This window comes from Rhinoderma darwinii, chromosome 5, assembly GCF_050947455.1.
Source record: "Rhinoderma darwinii isolate aRhiDar2 chromosome 5, aRhiDar2.hap1, whole genome shotgun sequence".
Lineage (NCBI taxonomy): Eukaryota > Metazoa > Chordata > Amphibia > Anura > Rhinodermatidae > Rhinoderma > Rhinoderma darwinii.
The window spans coordinates 135298579-135316483 of record NC_134691.1 but is presented as its reverse complement, the minus strand read 5'-3'; positions in this window follow the sequence as shown (position 1 = coordinate 135316483).

The window sequence follows — 17905 nt, the reverse complement described above, 5'->3', positions numbered from 1 at the left end:
AGCGTGATTATCTGCAGTCGCTGGAACGGGTAATCTGGCCAGGGTGCAATTTTCACAGGTACCTTTGCTGTTTTACCTATGTTATGCCGTGTGCATATCATGCAGGCTCCTACAAACCTAGTGCTGGCATTATTGAATCCAGGGGCAAGCCAATTTGCTGTTACCTGGCTACATGTACTCTCCTTGGAGAGGTGCGTACACCCATGCGCCATGTGTGTAAACATTGGGTATAGACCTGGGAAGACATAACTTAGTCCCTACAGCCCAGAGGCCATCCTCTTTCAGGGTAACCCCTTTCTCTTGCCATTGGTGCTTTTCTACCTTGTTTACTTGTGCCTGGAGGCCCTTCAGCACCTGGAGGTCCACTCCTGTCAATGTCAGGTGGGTGAATGTGCTAACTCCTCCTCCACCATCCAGGGGCAGCATTGCAGCTGCTTTGGCAGCCTCATCAGCCTTTCTATTGCTTACTGCCTCGGGCATGGTCTCCTTGGTGTGGGCTTGCACCTTTATTAAGGCTACGTGGCTGGGTTCTAACAGGGCCTGTAATACTTTGGCAACTGCTCTTGCGTTCTTAATTGGCTTACCTGAAGTTGCTACTATGCCAGATGGGCCCATAATCGTGGGCGATGCCAAAAGTGTACCTAGAGTCAGTGTAAATGTTGTCTGTCTTACCTTTTGCCAGGTTACAAGCCTCAGCGAGTGCCTCCAGCTCCGCTTCTTGGGCAGAACAAGAAGGTGGGGTGTTTTTTGGATGATATCCTGTCTTATGGGTGCCTTCATGATGGAATCTGGAACCATCTAAAAAAAAGCTCAAAATCTGGGTTACTTATTGGTGTCTCATACACATTTTGTAGACCTCCTAGCTCCGAGTCCATTAATTCAACACAATTGTGCAGTGTCTCACTGAGATGTAACTGATCAGTCTCGTCACTACTCCCCTCTTTTGGCCCCTTCAGAAGAAATGTAGCAGGGTTCAAAACTGAAACATCCCAGTCTAGAGAAGTTGGGTGGGGTGAGCAAGGTAACCTCATACTTGGTGAGTCGGGCTGCAGATAGGTATTTGGTGTGGACCTGGTGTCGGGCTGTAGGAGGCTGGATGCCCCTGGTATCCACTCCCTACAGTATCCCACCAGTCCCATAAAAGCACAGAGTTGTCTGGGAATGGCTGGAACAGAAGTTTCTGCATTTATGCCACTCCATCTGGGGACAAATGTGCAATGTCTGGGATATGCAATGGCCTAGAAAAATGACTTTCTCCTGAAAAATTGCATTGGATCTTTAGATGCCTTGCAGCCATTTGTTGCAAAAACAACAGGAGACTCAGAGTGATATCTAGGTAGTCTTGTTCTGACTCACGGGCCAGAAGTAGGTCATCAACATACTTCAACAACTGGGTTCCAGCATTGGGCAGGGCCCGCCTTGCAGCATTGCAGCAAGGGCCGTACTGAATTTGGTGGGACTGTTGGCCGTGCCCTCGGTAGCACCACCCAACAGTATTACCTGCCTGCATGTGTAAAAGCAAATAACTGTGATCCTTCCACAAGTGCAGGGGTCTCAAATACACGGCCCATGGGCCGCATGCGGCCTCTGAGGCTGTCATTTGTGGCCCGCAGGGCACTGTAGTTTCCTCGGGAGAAGAAATTGCAGGCCAAAGGAGTAGTGCATCGGCGAATGACTTAGCCCCTGATCTCACTGTCCATATATGGAAAGTGATGTCAGGGGCTTCCCAGAGTTCCGGAGCAGAGCCTATACTAGTGCTCTGCTCTGGGACTCCGGTTCTGGGGTTGCCCCTGACATCACAATCCGGTCCAGGAGGATCCCCTGACGTCACTGTTTATGGACAGTGACGTCAGGGGCTTCAAAAGCAGAGGAATCCCCGGCCTAAGCGTCAGCAACGCTCTGGATAGGGATTTGACTCCTAGAGGGAGCCCAAATTGTACTATCTACCATATGTGTCTGTGTGTGTGTGTCACTATCTACAGAGGGCACTGTGGCATTATCTATGGGGGTGTGCGGCATTATCTACAGAGGGCACTGTGGCAATATCTAAAGAGGGCAATGTGGCATTATCTACAGAGGGCACTGTGGCATTATCTAGGGGTGCGTGGCATTATCTACAGAGGGCACTGTGGCAGTATCTACAGAGGGCACTGTGGCATTATCTAGTGGTGGTGTGGCTTTATCTAGGGGGGTGTGGCATTATCTACAGAGGGCACTGTGGCATTATTTAGGGGGCTGTGTGGAATTATCTACAGAGGGCACTGTGGCATTTAGGGGTGGCATTATCTACAGAGGGCACTGTGGCATTATCTACAGAGGGCACCATGGCATTATCTATGGGTGGGTGTGTAGCATTATCTACAGAGGGCACTGTGTCATTATCTACAGAGGACAATGTGGCATTATCTACAGAGGGAAATGTGGCATTATCTAGTGGGCGGGGTGACATTATCTACAAAGACCAATGTGGCACCATCTAAAAAGGGGCTGTCTAATCTTCATATTCTAGTGTCTGCCAAACGTTGCCAACTGAGCAGCTAGATTGTTAAAATAAGCACGTGGAGTAAACTGCCAAATTTCTGTTAAACTTAAACTTAGCGCTTTTATTATAGTAATGTAATATTATTATAGTAATGTAGTATTGTATTGTATTATAGTAGTTCAAATAACGAATTGATTAACAATAATTTTGTATTGTATCAAATTTTAAAGTAATGCGGCAGGTCAACTTAATTTTTTTTTATTTGCGGCCCATTTACCCGGCGAAGTTTGAGACCCCTGATCTAGTGAAACAGAGAAGAAAGTGTCTGCTAAGTCAATTACTATAAAGCAACAAGCTGTGTGTGGGATCTGATTAAGCAAAGTGTGGGGGTCGGGAAAAGTAGGGGTCTGTACCTCAGTGACTGCATTAGGAATTGGGTCTGTACATACGTTTTCAAGATCCTGTGTCTCACTCTTTATTAATCTTTAACCCCTTCCCGCATTTTCACGTACATGCACGTCGGGGAATGCAGCCTGTTCGCGCATTCCCACGTGCATGTACGTGATGGAGATCGCGCGGGCACAGAAGCTGTGGCCGCGCGATCGCCGCGGGAGCCCGGCTGTGACTGACAGCTGGGCTCCCGCTGCAACTGCCGAGATAGAAGAAATCTTCAATCTCAGCCGTTTAAACCGTTAAATGCCGCAGTCAATAGCGACTGCGGCATTTAAATCTATTGACAGAGGGAGGGAGCTCCCTCTGTCACCCATCGGCGGCCCGCAAATGCGATCTCAGGCTGCCAACGGGTTGCCATGGCAGCCGGGTGTCTAACAAAGACCCCCAGGCCTGCCCTGGCTGTATGCCTATTATGCCGTGCCAGAGGCATGGCATAATAGTTTGCATGTCAGTTTCACACTGACAGGCAATAATGCTTTGGTATACTAAGTATACTAAAGCATTATATATGCGATCAGCAGATCGCATAGTGAAGTCCCCTGGTGGAACTAAAAAAAAAAATGTAAATCAGTTAGATAATGTTTGTGAAAAAATAAATAAATAAATTACAGTGAAAATCAAATAAAACTACTTTTTTTGCCCAAAAAGTGGTTTTATTTAGTAAAAGTGCCAAAACAAATAACACACACACATATATGGTATCCCCGCGATCGTATCAACTCGACCAATAAAATGAACACATTAATTAAACCGCCGGATGAACGGCGTCCAAAAAAAACGCAAAAAAACACTGCAAAATTCTCTCTTTTCTCCCATTCCCCCCATAAAAAATTAAATAAAAGTTAATCTATAAGTCCTATGTACCCCAAAATAGTACTAATGAAAACTACACATTGGCCCGCAAAAATCAAGCCCACATATGGCCAAATTGAAGGAAAAATAAAAAAATTGCAGCTCTTGGAATGCGGCGATGCAAAAACAAGTAATTTTTTTCTAAAAGGCTTTTTATTGTGCAAACGTAGGAAAACATATAAAACCTTTACATATTTGGTATCCCCGTAATCGTGCCGACCCATAGAATAAAGTTAACATGTTATTTATGCTGCATAGTAAACGGCGTAAATTTATACCGTGAAAATCAATGCTGGAATAGCTGCTTATTTTCAATTCTCTCTTAAAATAAAGTTAATAAAAGTTAATCAATATATTATAAGCGTCTAAAAATGGTACAATTACAAAATACAACTCGTCCCGCAAAAAACAAGCCCTTTTACGGCTATGTCGACGGAATAAAAAAAAAGTTACGACTCTTGGAATGCGACCGTGAAAAACAAAAAAATAATCCTTGGTCATTAACGTGCAAAATGGCCCGGTCCTTAAGGGGTTAAGCAATCTTGGGGAGAATTTTCAATATCTGTATTTTCTCTCTGTATTTTAATCCTCTTCCTCCCATACTTTTGGACCCAGCGGAAGCAATGTATCTGTGTTCAAGACATTACAGCTTTAGATAATAACATGTGAAAATGCAAGTAGTGAGACTTCATACTTAGTGAGTCTAGTCTAGCACCACCACTTGTGAAGACACCTCATCCCTGGCGCTACATTTCCAGCAGTCCACATTTATAGTCCATCTTTTATGCAGACAAATACTTGGTCTGAGCTTGTTGTAGTATTTCACTATCAGTGTGTGGGACCATGATGATGAGATCATGAGTGAAACAATATCAATAACTTTATCCTACAGACACAAGGGAGAGCTCCTCTCAGCATAATGTGTAAGGCCCCATGCCCACTTCAGTTTTTTCCTTCAGGGTGCTAGCCGTTTTTCTGATGGCTAGCACCCTGACCCATTCATTTCAATGGGGCCACGCACACTTCAGTTTTTTTGACGGTCCGTTGCTCCATTCCGATCCAAAGTAGAGCATGTCCTACTTTTGTCCGAGATTCCGTGACCGTGAGGCCCATGCAAGTCAATGGGGCCGTCAAAAAAACTGAAGGCACACGGAATGCATCCGTGTGCCGTCCGTGTGTGACAGAGCCGATGCCTAGCAACCGCCGGGCGGGCAGTAAAACATAGAAATATTACACTGATCGGCAGCCACTTGTCTCTATCAATTACTGATAGAGAAAAGAGTCTGCGGATTAAAAATAAAATGAAAATCAGTTCATACGTACCCGGTCGTTGTCTTGGTGACAAGTCCCTCTTCTTCCTCCAGTCCGACCTTCCAGAATGATGCGGCAGCCTATGATTGGCTGCAGAGGCCGCTGCAGCCTGTGATTGGCTGCAGTGGCGACATGGATGAAACGTCATCGCTGGAGGCCGGAGTGGAGGAAAGTAAGTATGACATTTTTTTAATTTATTTTTTATTACATTAAAATTGTATTTTCCGAGCACCGAGCATGGTACTGTAAAGGGGGCTGAAAGAGTTACCGCCGATCAGTGCAGTCCATTAACTCTTTCAGCACCCTGGACAGTACCATGCTCGGTGCCTGGAAACAGAAACACGGAGTGCACACGGGAGTGCACACGGCCAATGAAACGGACACACTGATCCGTCAAAAACAGCCGTGAAAACCGTGTCGGAAGTGTGCACGAGGCCTTACTGAGGACGGTACTAAGAACAGCAGTGTGGAGATAAGGCACAATTAGCATTGTGTCTTTCAGGGACATTTCACACTTTAATCAGCTGCCTCTTGCCTTTCACCACCCCCTTCTCTCTGACCCATTCTTGTAAAACTATGAGTCCCAGCAAAACAAAATTCTGAAAGAAACTAGGACAATGTTCGGGTACTAATCAGTCTCAACCGGCAGGGATAATACGCTGAGTTTGTACGAAAGGAATCACACCACACAAAGTCTGGTACAAAGCTCCTCACTCGGCATCAGGAGAGGCGTCCCTGCTTTATTACACACATTTGTTCTATATCTCCTTTCTCCTGGGGGTGGGTACATGTTATCACACTTTTATAAAAGCACGTATCACTGTAAGCCTCTTGTTACTTGTGTCATCCTTGGATAGGTTCACCCTTATCTGGTCCTTTAGATATGTCTTCATAGTTCATAGTTCGTTCATACCAGGAAGTGACTTGTTATTTTATTAGTGCGTAGTCCCTGTTCAGGGGCCATCTTGCCACGTATACTTATCTAATCCTACTATTGCTTCATCACAATTATGTACACAACTCTATAGTCTATATTTTATTAAAGAAAGAAAATTATTATAAACATTAACTTCTGTCCACTCCATCCTTCACAGTCCCCCCTTTTATCATTATTTTCTTCATTTCTTAACCTAAGTGTGTCCGTGCTCTGGGAAAGGGGAGTAAAAGGATTTTTTCACCAGTTTGAGACGAGCCTCCCCTATTAGGAGACCCCCCTTTGTAGCTGGACTTAAAGAGTCGGTGCACACCCTACACTATCTATTCATCTTCAGAACAATAGTCTCGATAAAGGGTGGTTGTTTTCATGGATGGAGTTGGTAAAAGTCCTTCAATTTTTTGTTTACTTTAGTGGCGGAATATTTCATCCATTCCAACCATAGATTTGTATCCCCAAATCCAGTTTCCATAGCCATAGTGTCTTCGAATCCTGGGTTCGCTATTGCAACTATTTGTGAGATGGTTCCGATCCTAGGGGCAACGGGGTTTGGCTGTTCAATAATCAATTTTTCCCATTCTGTGGAATTTACCATATCCATAATTCTAAATGGACCCTCAGGTCCCACATAGCCGAGATTCCCTGTATAAGACGACAGCCAATACTGTCCATTTTACAAAAGTTGATACATTCTGTAATGTTCTATATTCGGTTAGCATACTTTCATTAAAAACATTTAGAAACAGTTCATCTATAGCTAACCCTTTTTGCTGTAAGTCAAAGGTAGTAGGTAACCATGACGCACCTATCCTTAATGCAGTACATGTGTCATCTCCACTGAGTTTAATTTGTTCATAACTGTTTCTAACTGTATACCATTCAATACTCCTAATCCCGTTCCTACCCCTCCTCATAGCGGGTCATACCATTCTCTTTTTTGTCTATGACAGCTGGGGGATTCAGGGAAGGAAATATTGAAGTGTACATTCTTTTTCTGCTGTTGGGTTACAGCGCTCTTACAAGTGTGTGGGATTCTTTCCAGACTTTGTACTGTTATATGTGGCTTAAAACTATCTCTTAAAATTGTTATCAAGAATACAAAATATCTTCTATTTCTTATTTTGCTATTATTCATACATAATATCATCCCATCAGTTTCTTTTATTACAATCGTAGAGTTGAGCCTCTCCTTGTTGCATCTTTCATAAGTCTTATTTATCATTTCGTTTCTATTTTTACTGGTTGTATATTTCTGTAGATACTGTAAATCTGGTTCATAACAACAAAGCAACAGCCCCGGCGTCTCTTCTTGTATGCTAATGTTGGCTGTTTTGTCTATGTGAAGGTACACAGTCCCTCCATGTGGTCCTTTTTTCCAAGTCCCTTCGGTTGTAGTCACATTTGTAGTATAACACGGGGCATTGGCCTTGCAGGTGTAGTTACCCTGCTTTCTATCACTGTGGCATTCGCCCACCCTGTCCTGAACTGTTCCAGTGATTCTGTACTGATTACGTGTACAGGAGTAGCAGTTCTGCCTTTTTGTATAAGAGCACACGCAACAACCGCCGCAACAACCGCAAAGATCTTCATTCTTCTGGCTGAAGAACCTTTTTACAATGACTGGCGTGAATCCAGCTTGCCTTTCCTTCGAGCTTCACTGAGGTGCTTGTAACGAGCAAAACTTGAAAAGGACCATCAAACCGTGGCTCAAGGCTCTTCCTCACGTGTCTTTTGACAATGACCCAATCTCCTGGTTCTAGCTTATACGTCCCTTCAACTGAATCAGGACCTGGAATGGAAGCAAAGACTTGTGCATGCACCTTGGTCAATTGTTTGTTCAGCGTTGATACATAATCTGTTAGTCTACCATACTGCATTTGGAGCACCTGTGGAAAATAACATCCTAATCTGGGAGCCGACCCAAATAAGATCTCATATGGGCTGAGACCTGTTCTTTTTGTGGGCGTGTATCTTACTGAGAACAAGGCTAATGGTAGACACTCGGTCCATGGTTTCCCGGTTTCTACCATTGCTTTTTGGATTTTCAATTTGAGAGTCCCATTTAGTCTCTCAACCTTCCCACTGCTTTGTGGATGGTATGGTGTATGTAGGGCTTGACTTATGCCTAGAGCTGACAACACATGGTTCATGATTTCACCCGTAAAATGAGTTCCTCTGTCGCTCTCGATCATCTCTTGAACTCCATATCTGCACACCACCTCGTTGATCAGTTTCTTTGCTGGGGCTACGGCTGTAGCTTTGGTTACTGGAAAAGCTTCTGGCCATCCTGAAAAGAGATCAATACAAACAAGCACATACTCATAGGTACCGACTTTGGGTAGTTGAATATAGTCTATCTGCAGTCTCTGGAACGGATATATAGGTCTGGGTGTGTGCTTCTGTGGTACTTTTACAGTTCTTCCAATATTATGTGTTGCACAGATCATGCATCCTTGTGTAAAACTGCTGGCCATCACACTAAACCCTGGGGCATACCACACCTTGTTTACCAAGTCCATCATTGCCGTTTTTGATTGGTGAGTCGCTCCATGTGTTATTTGGGCCATCATTGGGAACATTGTCTTAGGCAGGCACAGTTTATTCTGGCATTGCCAGAGGCCATCTTTTCGTAGCGTTGCTCCTTGGGCCGTCCACTTGTCTTTTTCTTCTTTTGTTGCTTGTCCTTGAAGTTTTTGCCGTAGTTCCGGGCTTACAGCTGGTCTTGTTTCCTCTGGATCTTTTATCTGACATACGGCTGCTAACACGGGTAACTTCTGTGCTGCTTGCTTTTGCGGCTTGGTCTGCCAAAGCATTTCCTTTTGTCTCTGGTGAACTCACCTTAGTGTGAGCTTTTAATGTTTACTACTGCTAATTGAGAGTCAGTGTATATATTTGCTGTCTTTCCTTCTGCATGTTGGCATGCTGCTGCCAGGGCCTTAAGCTCCGCTTCTTGTGCTGAGCGGGACGCTGGTAAGGAGGCTGCTTCTAGGACTACATCTTCGGTGGTTACTGCATATCCTGTAAGAAAAGATCATTCTACAAAATACCTTGAACCATCCACAAAGAGTATTTAGGTCTGGGTTTTGGAGTGGGGTATCTTTTACATGTGCGAACCCCACTGTTTCCTGGGCCATAAGGGCCATACAATCATGTTCATCAGTTTCAGACAAAAATTGTGACCATACTTTACCTACGTCTTCTCCCCCTTGCTCCAAAGGCAGTAAGGTAGCTGGGTTCAATGTAGTACAGCGGTGTAAAGTAACCTGCTCAGAAAAAAGAAGTGCACAAATTAATCTCAAATATCTTGCTGTTGACAAGTGCTTTAGCTGTACTTGAGTGAGAATAGCAGTAATATCATGTGGTGCAAAAACTTGGACTGGAAATGCCAGGACCAAATCTGAGGCCTTGTTTAACATTGAATTTACAGCAATGATAGCTCTCACACATGATGGGGAACCTCGGGCCACAGGGTCTAGTCTAGCTGAATAATATGCTACCGGGCGCTGCTGTGGTCCATGACTTTGTGTGAGAACTGCAGTGGCATGTCCATTTTGTTCAGTACAGTACAAAGTATATGTTTGCGTAGAGGTACTCCATGGATTGGTGTCACAAGCCGCTACCCAACACAACTCCTCCTCATTCAGCTGATAATCCAGAATACTTTGAGAATCTCACTTTTATCAGGTTCTGCAAATACTTGATTAATACAAAAACAAATAAAAATAAAACATCCCTAAAAACTTTACATCAAATTAACAATGTCCAGACAAGTTTTGTTTTGCCTTCTCCCTCATCTAAATCCATAAAGACTCGTGTGAGTGATGTCACCTCGCCTCCTGTGTAACTTTGCTGGAGGGGGATGGTCTCTTACACATAAACCAAAATTGTACCTGATCAGTTCCTTCACCCTTCCCCCCTTTGTGGACTCTGCGAGAGTGATGTAGCAGAGCTCAAAACTACATCTCACGATAACACTAATTTAACCCCCTGTAATGTACAACAGCCTGAAACAAAAATGACTTTTTCCCGACAAAATACATTTGATCTTTACAATGACATAATTTCTATATGAAATCAAAAATAGAACAATTGTAGTTAGTTATTCAATAAAACAGAAAATATTATCTCTGATCACATTAATTACTGCAAACCAATAAACAGTATATAAAAATAGGGAACGGTGGGGGCACATACATTTTCAAACCCCCGTGTCTCACAGTATCTGTAGTTTAATACATCTGAATTAACATCAAAACACATGAAATCTGATCACATCATAACACATAAATATCGTAACTTTTATAACCAACAGCGCATGCGCAAAAGAGAAGAAATGTATTTAGGTTTGTAGACATTACTGATATATATATCTCAGCAGTGCATATTGAAATCCCTTTGTCTCATCAGCCCTGCAGACTGCACCCAGTCAGCCCCCCCTCCTCCTCCTCCCAAACACAGCACACTTTAGGGGGGAGGGAGGGAGGTCACACACTCATTTCTCACAACTTCTCACAATCTTAACACTTTCAATGCCGGCAAAACAACATACGTATCTGCAATCATTTATCACACCATTGTACAGGAATTATCTACGTTAATGTTTAACAGTACAATCTGACGGCCACCATCTCTATATTATGATTGCGTGTTGTTTCATCAGTGAACTAGACTGGAACTTCTGTAAATAGAAAAAACACTACAAATGACAAAATTAACAAGGTGATTATTTCATACTGCTTTGGTTGGGCCGGGCGTGGCCACATCCTCCGGAGGGGGCTTATAAAATCCACCTTCTTGTGTGAGTACCAGATATAACGGAACAACAGGTTTAGGTGTACCAAGATGGCCTCCTGGGGCGGGGAGTGGTGCCGAAGGCGTGGCATATATGGGAGGATCGGGGCGTGGAAAGTGACATGATACACAATATTCAACTTGGGGCGGGTTCTGTTGACCACAACTGGGACTCTCCCAGTTAGAATTCCACCGTCGCCATTATAGGGCGGTGGCTGGACACGTTCTTTGTAATACTCATATATGATTTTACCCTTTCTGTCTCGTATTTCTTGCTCAGTAAACTTGTCTTTAGTTATGGCTATGGCTGTTCTTTGCCAAGCTAATGCTTCATCTAACTTTCCTTCGTCACTTAATCTTCCCTTGTTTTCCCTAAGAGCTGCAGCCCATTCTCCTGGTTGTAACCTTCCATCTATAAATATGCCACATATGTGCATAACTTTCTTACTATTTTCTACATTCTTCTTGCCTTCTCTTTTTTCTACTATCTCTTTTGCGGTTAATGAACCACATTCCTTTGCCTGTCTCTTTTTTTTTTTTAAACACATTAAACATACTGTTCTATATTTAACACCGTCCTGAGAATGAAACCTTATTCTCGATGTTTCTGAACACAAAACACAATTATAACTGACTGTCTGTCTCTGTCGTCTTAATGGTATCAAACTATACCCTGCGACTAATTGAATTATTACACTTATACCTGTCGTCTTAATGGTATCAAACTATACCCTGCGACTAATTAAATTATTACACTTATACCTGTCGTCTTAATGGTATCAAACTATACCCTGCGACTAATTAAATTATTACACTTATACCTGTCGTCTTAATGGTATCAAACTATACCCTGCGACTAATTAAATTATTACACTTATACTTATCACCTATGCCGGGGAGACGCGACTATCTATACTATGATTCTTGGAGCCACACAGCGGGTTAACTCTCTGTCGCTGAGAGTGTGGCCGGGATCGACTCCAAATACCTCGGTATCTTATCACCTGCTCACTCTCCCACACGGATAAGAGCCAATATTCATAAAAATGAACTTAACCTTACCGTGTTTTATTTGAAGCTGATCAGACTTCCTGGGAGCGTGGCTGGCGATTCGATGTTGAGGCGTCTGGGGGTCGTCGATCACGGACACGGCTTATCCCTCGAGTGTGGCCCCACGCTGAGCGCCAAAATGTTCGGGTACTAATCAGTCTCAACCGGCAGGGATAATACGCTGAGTTCGTACGAAAGGAATCACACCACACAAAGTCTGGTACAAAGCTCCTCACTCAGCATCAGGAGAGGCGTCCCTGCTTTATTACACACATTTGTTCTATATCTCCTTTCTCCTGGGGGTGGGTACATGTTATCACACTTTTATAAAAGCACGTATCACTGTAAGCCTCTTGTTACTTGTGTCATCCTTGGATAGGTTCACCCTTATCTGGTCCTTTAGATATGTCTTCATAGTTCATAGTTCGTTCATACCAGGAAGTGACTTGTTATTTTATTAGTGCGTAGTCCCTGTTCAGGGGCCATCTTGCCACGTATACTTATCTAATCCTACTATTGCTTCATCACAATTATGTACACAACTCTATAGTCTATATTTTATTAAAGAAAGAAAATTATTATAAACATTAACTTCTGTCCACTCCATCCTTCACAACTCCACTGTATTTAGAATTCTAAAACCTGACATTACATAGCTATCTCAGTTGTTTTTCTTTTTATGTTTTGTTTTCTAACCTTGTGAAGAGATTTCCCATATTCTCATTTGCACCAGTCTACTTCTCAGACTAGTCTTCGACACACACTGTATACATGTCTACATCATACTTCTCGTCATAATCCACATTACTCACTGCAATGTGCCTAGCTGTATTAATCATTATCATCATCATCACTAGTACAGTCATTCTTCTTGTCAAAATATATGATTGTATGCACACGCTATTCTCCATGATACATTTCAGTGTATCTCATACTTTCAACTATTAAACTCTTCTATCCACGCATATACGAACTCCTGAAACCCATTCTGACAGATCCAGCCTTTCTCTCTCTTCTGAAACTTTTTCCATCTACTACTGTCCAGTATCGTATTGACAGGCATATAAGCTTTACACTCCTTATACCCTGTCATTGCAACCGCCTTTGACACTCTAATCCATTCTGCTACTTGAGGATCCACCTTATGATCCTCAATCCATCCTTTATTTCTGTTTTGAAACTTTACCCACTGATCTACATCCAGAGTTTCATCTTGGGGCATACCTGCTCATTTAAACACTTTCTCTATATGGTTTAATTCCCACTTTCTGGACCTTACCCCTACCACCTCTATGACTGTTTTACCAACATCTTCTTGTTTCTTGCTTTCCTGGGAACCCATTACTTCCCAGTAATGCTCCTAGTTTAAAACCCCCTGGACTCACTTGGGTTCCATGAACCCTATATTAGGGTTGTTGGGGGTCCCTGACCCCCTGGCCCCTTTTGGGTTCCCTGAACCCTTATGTTGGGGTTGTAGGGATCCTTGACCCCTGGCCTTTTTGGGTACCCTGAATCCTATACTAGGGTTATTGGAGTCTCTACCTCTCTGGCCTCCCTTTTTCTAGAAGTTTCTTATCAACCCAAAAGAATGCAAGGAGGACGAGGTCTTCAGTGTGTCATAAACTTGTCACAAAACACAATACACACAGGTAAACTTCATAGGAAAAAGATCCCCAAGGTAGACAGCACCTGACAGAACAGAGCACAGGTGGAGTAAAGGTGTAAGTAACTTAGGTTCTTACTTACTGTGGTTTTTATTACTCCGATTGTCTCCCGCTTGCAGTCTGCGCCGGAAAGTTTTGTCTCCCGGTTTTCGGCACCAAAATGTTAAAGTAATCCAAAAGTTAGGTGATAGACAAATGCTATCAAATCAGTTCACCCTGTGTTCCTAATTGTAATGAATGACAGCTGTCGGAGAGCAAAACACACACACTCAGAGGTTGGACTGATGTGGATTTTCAAAGGACATTCCTTCAGCCCGCTTTTATTGTACAACAAAATGGGAGTACATTTTAGAGCATTATTTGACACAACACTTATTGTTCGACAGCAGTTAAGCGTCGATAACGAAGTTTAGTATGGAATAACAACTTAACAGATAAGAAAAGATGCATACATTACTAGTAGGGTACACCCAGATGTATCTCTCAAAAGGAACAAATAGATGCTTCTATACCCACTTCTTTATGAACCAGCCAAAACTAGATTTTACTACTTAGTTTTGTGTCTGGGCTAACAAAGCTGAACTTTTAGTGACCCTTTTAGCACATTAAGTACAATAGAAACACAATTACTATAAGGGTCAGTTCAAACGTTGCATAAATACTGCGGTTTGGAATTTGTTGCGGAAATTACGCAGCAAATACTGTAGCAACAAGGTGGATGAGATAAAGCGAATGTCATCCACATATATACTGAGCGGAAAAAACGCTCATAAATTGACCTGCGGTGCGGAATTTGCGTAAACACTGCTTATTTGTTGCAGGTTTTCCCAATTGAATTCAATAGGAGGTAAATCCCGCAACAAATAGCAGTTGTTGCGTTTTTTTGCGACAGGTCCGCAGCAATCCCGCCGCCAAAAAATGTAATTCAGAAAAAAAAATCTTATACTTACCCAGAAGTCTGTGTTCCTCCCTCCAGCGCAGCCTCCTGGGATGACGTTTCATCACATGTGACCGCCGCAGCCAATCACAGGAATGAAACATTTTCCCAGGAGGCCGGCCTGTATGACGTCAGAGGGCCGGTCTCATGGGATGACACTTTATCACGGGCTGCAGCGATCTCCTGGGATGGAACGTGATCCTAGGAGGCAGGCCTGCTAGCAGGCCAGTTAATGTAGCAGTTTTCCGCAGCGGACATTCTGGGAGAAAAACTGCATCACTGTTTGGTGCGCTTTTTCGCCTGGAGTTCCCTGCAGTGCACAAGGCGGCTATGCTGCGTGCGTTTACGCAGCGTATCTGCCCCGTGTGAACACGGCCTTACATTTGCAATGGACGTGCTTTTCTTCCTTGTTTCCATCAGCAGCACGGATCTGACTAGATGTTTTTAATCTGTCCTGTTTGATAAAGTTGTCCTCCTGTTTTTTGATGACTCAAGGTTGTCGAGGTTATGGTCAATCACTCTTGTTTTTGGCATCTCTCTTGAGGGTACTCTACACACCACCAAGAAAATCCTTCTACAAGCAAACAATTTTCTGCAGACTATGCCCTGCATTTCTCAAAGTGACTATGGCAGATCACTTTTCGATTGATAACTCCTTCCTGATATTTATATAAATAATGTATAAATACAATGCATGTGAGTGCTGAAAGGGTTTAAAACAGAAGATAGACTAATTTCTGTGCAAAATACACGTATCATGATAATTTTTTACAGAGAAATCAGAGAATCTGGGGCGCATTGAAATTAATGAGCAGTATTGTATGCCAAAAGGACACTCTTATAATGACGCTAACGATAGTCCACTTTGACACTCTAACGATAGACTATGGTCACATCGGCATCAGGAAGTGCACCTGATGTAATTGCTGAACATACATCACAGACATGATGTAAGAAGTCTTACTTTCTTTAAAAAACTGTACATTTAAATACGAATCACAAGTGTAAGTCTAAATTAATTAATTATTGCCATAATGTAACAAGAAGTAATGTAACATGGCTGTATTTTGGATCAGTATTTGATAGCCAAAACCAGGAGTGGGTGCATAATATATAAAGAGGTACAAATCTTTCCATTATACTTTTTTCTGTTTATGTTTCACTCCTGGCTTTGGCTTCCAGGCTTGGCGGAGCGTGCATGTGTTTTCAATAGCTACTGCCAGATGGGACTGCAGTGAGCCCTCCCTTCTCCCGATTGAAAACACAGGCATGCTCGGGTGAGTGTGCATATGTATGGGGGAGTCGGGATGAATGGCTGTCAGCCGAACAAACAAGGGATGGGGCTTGTTGAAATTCAACATGGCCGACCCTTCTCTCCCCCAATATCTGCCGTCGGGGGAGAGTCGGGATGCTGCCATAAACATTTGAAGGCCGGCCTGTCCCACTGAAATTGGCGGGATCAGCCAATGTACATCTAAGGGTTCCGTCGTTTTGACGGAATCAATAGTGTAGTCGACAGAACCCTTGCACAACGGAGACAAATGGAAACCATTGGCACTGGATCCGTCACCATTGAAATCAATGGTGATGGAAACGGAAACCTATGGTTTCCGTTTGTCTGTCAAGGCTCCGTTCCGACGGAAAGCTCAGATGGAACGTCGGAACGGAGCCCTAGCGCAGATGTGAACGAAACCTGTTGTTTATGGCCTACTTTAGCTGTTAAAGTAGTCTCATCCTATAGGAAATTAATAAAATCCTTTCCTTTTGTGATTATTCACAAGAGTCCTTCAGACAAACTCATTAATTAACAAATTTTGGTTTGTTTGCTAGGCAGAGTCAGATTGTGATTCCAGTCTGATTCTTGTTGTGATTAGTCTGTTGGCAGCTCATATTCATAATATACTACTGGCACTCTGACAGTATTAGGCTTCGTTCACATCTGCGCTAGGGTCCCGTTCCGATGTTCCAACAGAGCTTTCCGTCGGAACAGGACCCTGACTGACACAAACAGAAACCAAAGGTTTCCATCACCATTGATTTCAATAATGACGGATCCGGTGCCAATGGTTTCCGTTTGTATCCGTTGTGCAAGGGTTCCATCGTTTTAACGGAATCAATAGCATAGTCGAGGTTGTGATCAATTTGCATAACAATACTCTCACCAGAAGTCAGTTCTTGTTACATTTAGGATAAAATTTGTGTAAGAGTATGTTCCCACGGGCCGGATATGCTGCAGAATTTCTGACCAGGCTGTGAAATAATTCTGCACAGAAGAAGAGCATAAATTGAGTTGTGGTGCTTATTATGAATCTGCAGCATGTTTGTTTATGTTGTGTAAAGGCTCTGCATTTGTTGCAGAATTTCTTTATTGAGTTAAATGGAAAAGTCAAATTCAGCAACAAATGCCAATAGTTGTGGAATTTGCTGCGATTATGCTGCATAGTAACCGCAAATTCCACAGGTTAAAAGGACAAAAAAACGTACTTGCTTTTCTTAGCGCTGCCAGAGAAATGTGTGCCTGCTCTTCCTGCTGCTCTGTGTACAGGCGACCTCCTGTGATTATTCTTCATTACATGTGACCCCTGTAGCCAATCTCAGGCTGCAGCGGCAACATGCTAAGAAACGTCAACACAGGAGGCTGGCTGTGCAGAAAGCCAATAGGAAAGAAGGAATGCAATGCTATGGCAGGGCCAAAATAGGTAAGTATAGGCTTTTTTTTCGGTCAGCCGTCCTCCACAGCGCTCAATCTGGTCGAATATCCGCACCAAACTAAAGCTGCATTTGTTGCAAAAATTTGGCTAGTTTTCCTGCGGGTTCTGCGTCGGATACGCTGCAGACTCCCGTGGGAACATACCCTTAGAGATGATTCACACAGCATAATTTCTTGCAGAAATTTATGGCACTGAAAATCAGTACCATTCATTTGCAGAAACAACCCTTTCGAGATCAATAAAACTGATTTTGATTTGCAGAAATGGTCGTGGGCGAAATGCATTTTTTGAATTTGCACATTTTACAGTGATGTGCGAACCCAGCCTTAGGCCTCCTTTACAAGGCCCTATCCCGGCAAGTACTTTGCATTAGTATTTGTATGCCAGGTTGGTTCCAAAACACAGAGTTTCAAATCTTTCCATTATACTTTTTCTTTGTGTAGGTTCCTTCTGATTTTGATTTCCAAATACGGATGCAAAATACTGACCAAAATAATGCTGTGTGAAAGGGTGCTTACACAAACCTTGTGGCGTTTTTCTGGGAGTTCTTTGCAGCAAAAAAATGATGTGTTCATATGTTAGCTGGAAGTCAATAAGGAAATATTAAGGGTATGTTCACACAGGACGGATATGCTATGTAAAAGCAGACTGCGTGTCTGCTCTGTGCGCTGCAGGGAATTCCGGCTGAAAAGCCACACCAAATTGTGTTAGGGTTTTTCA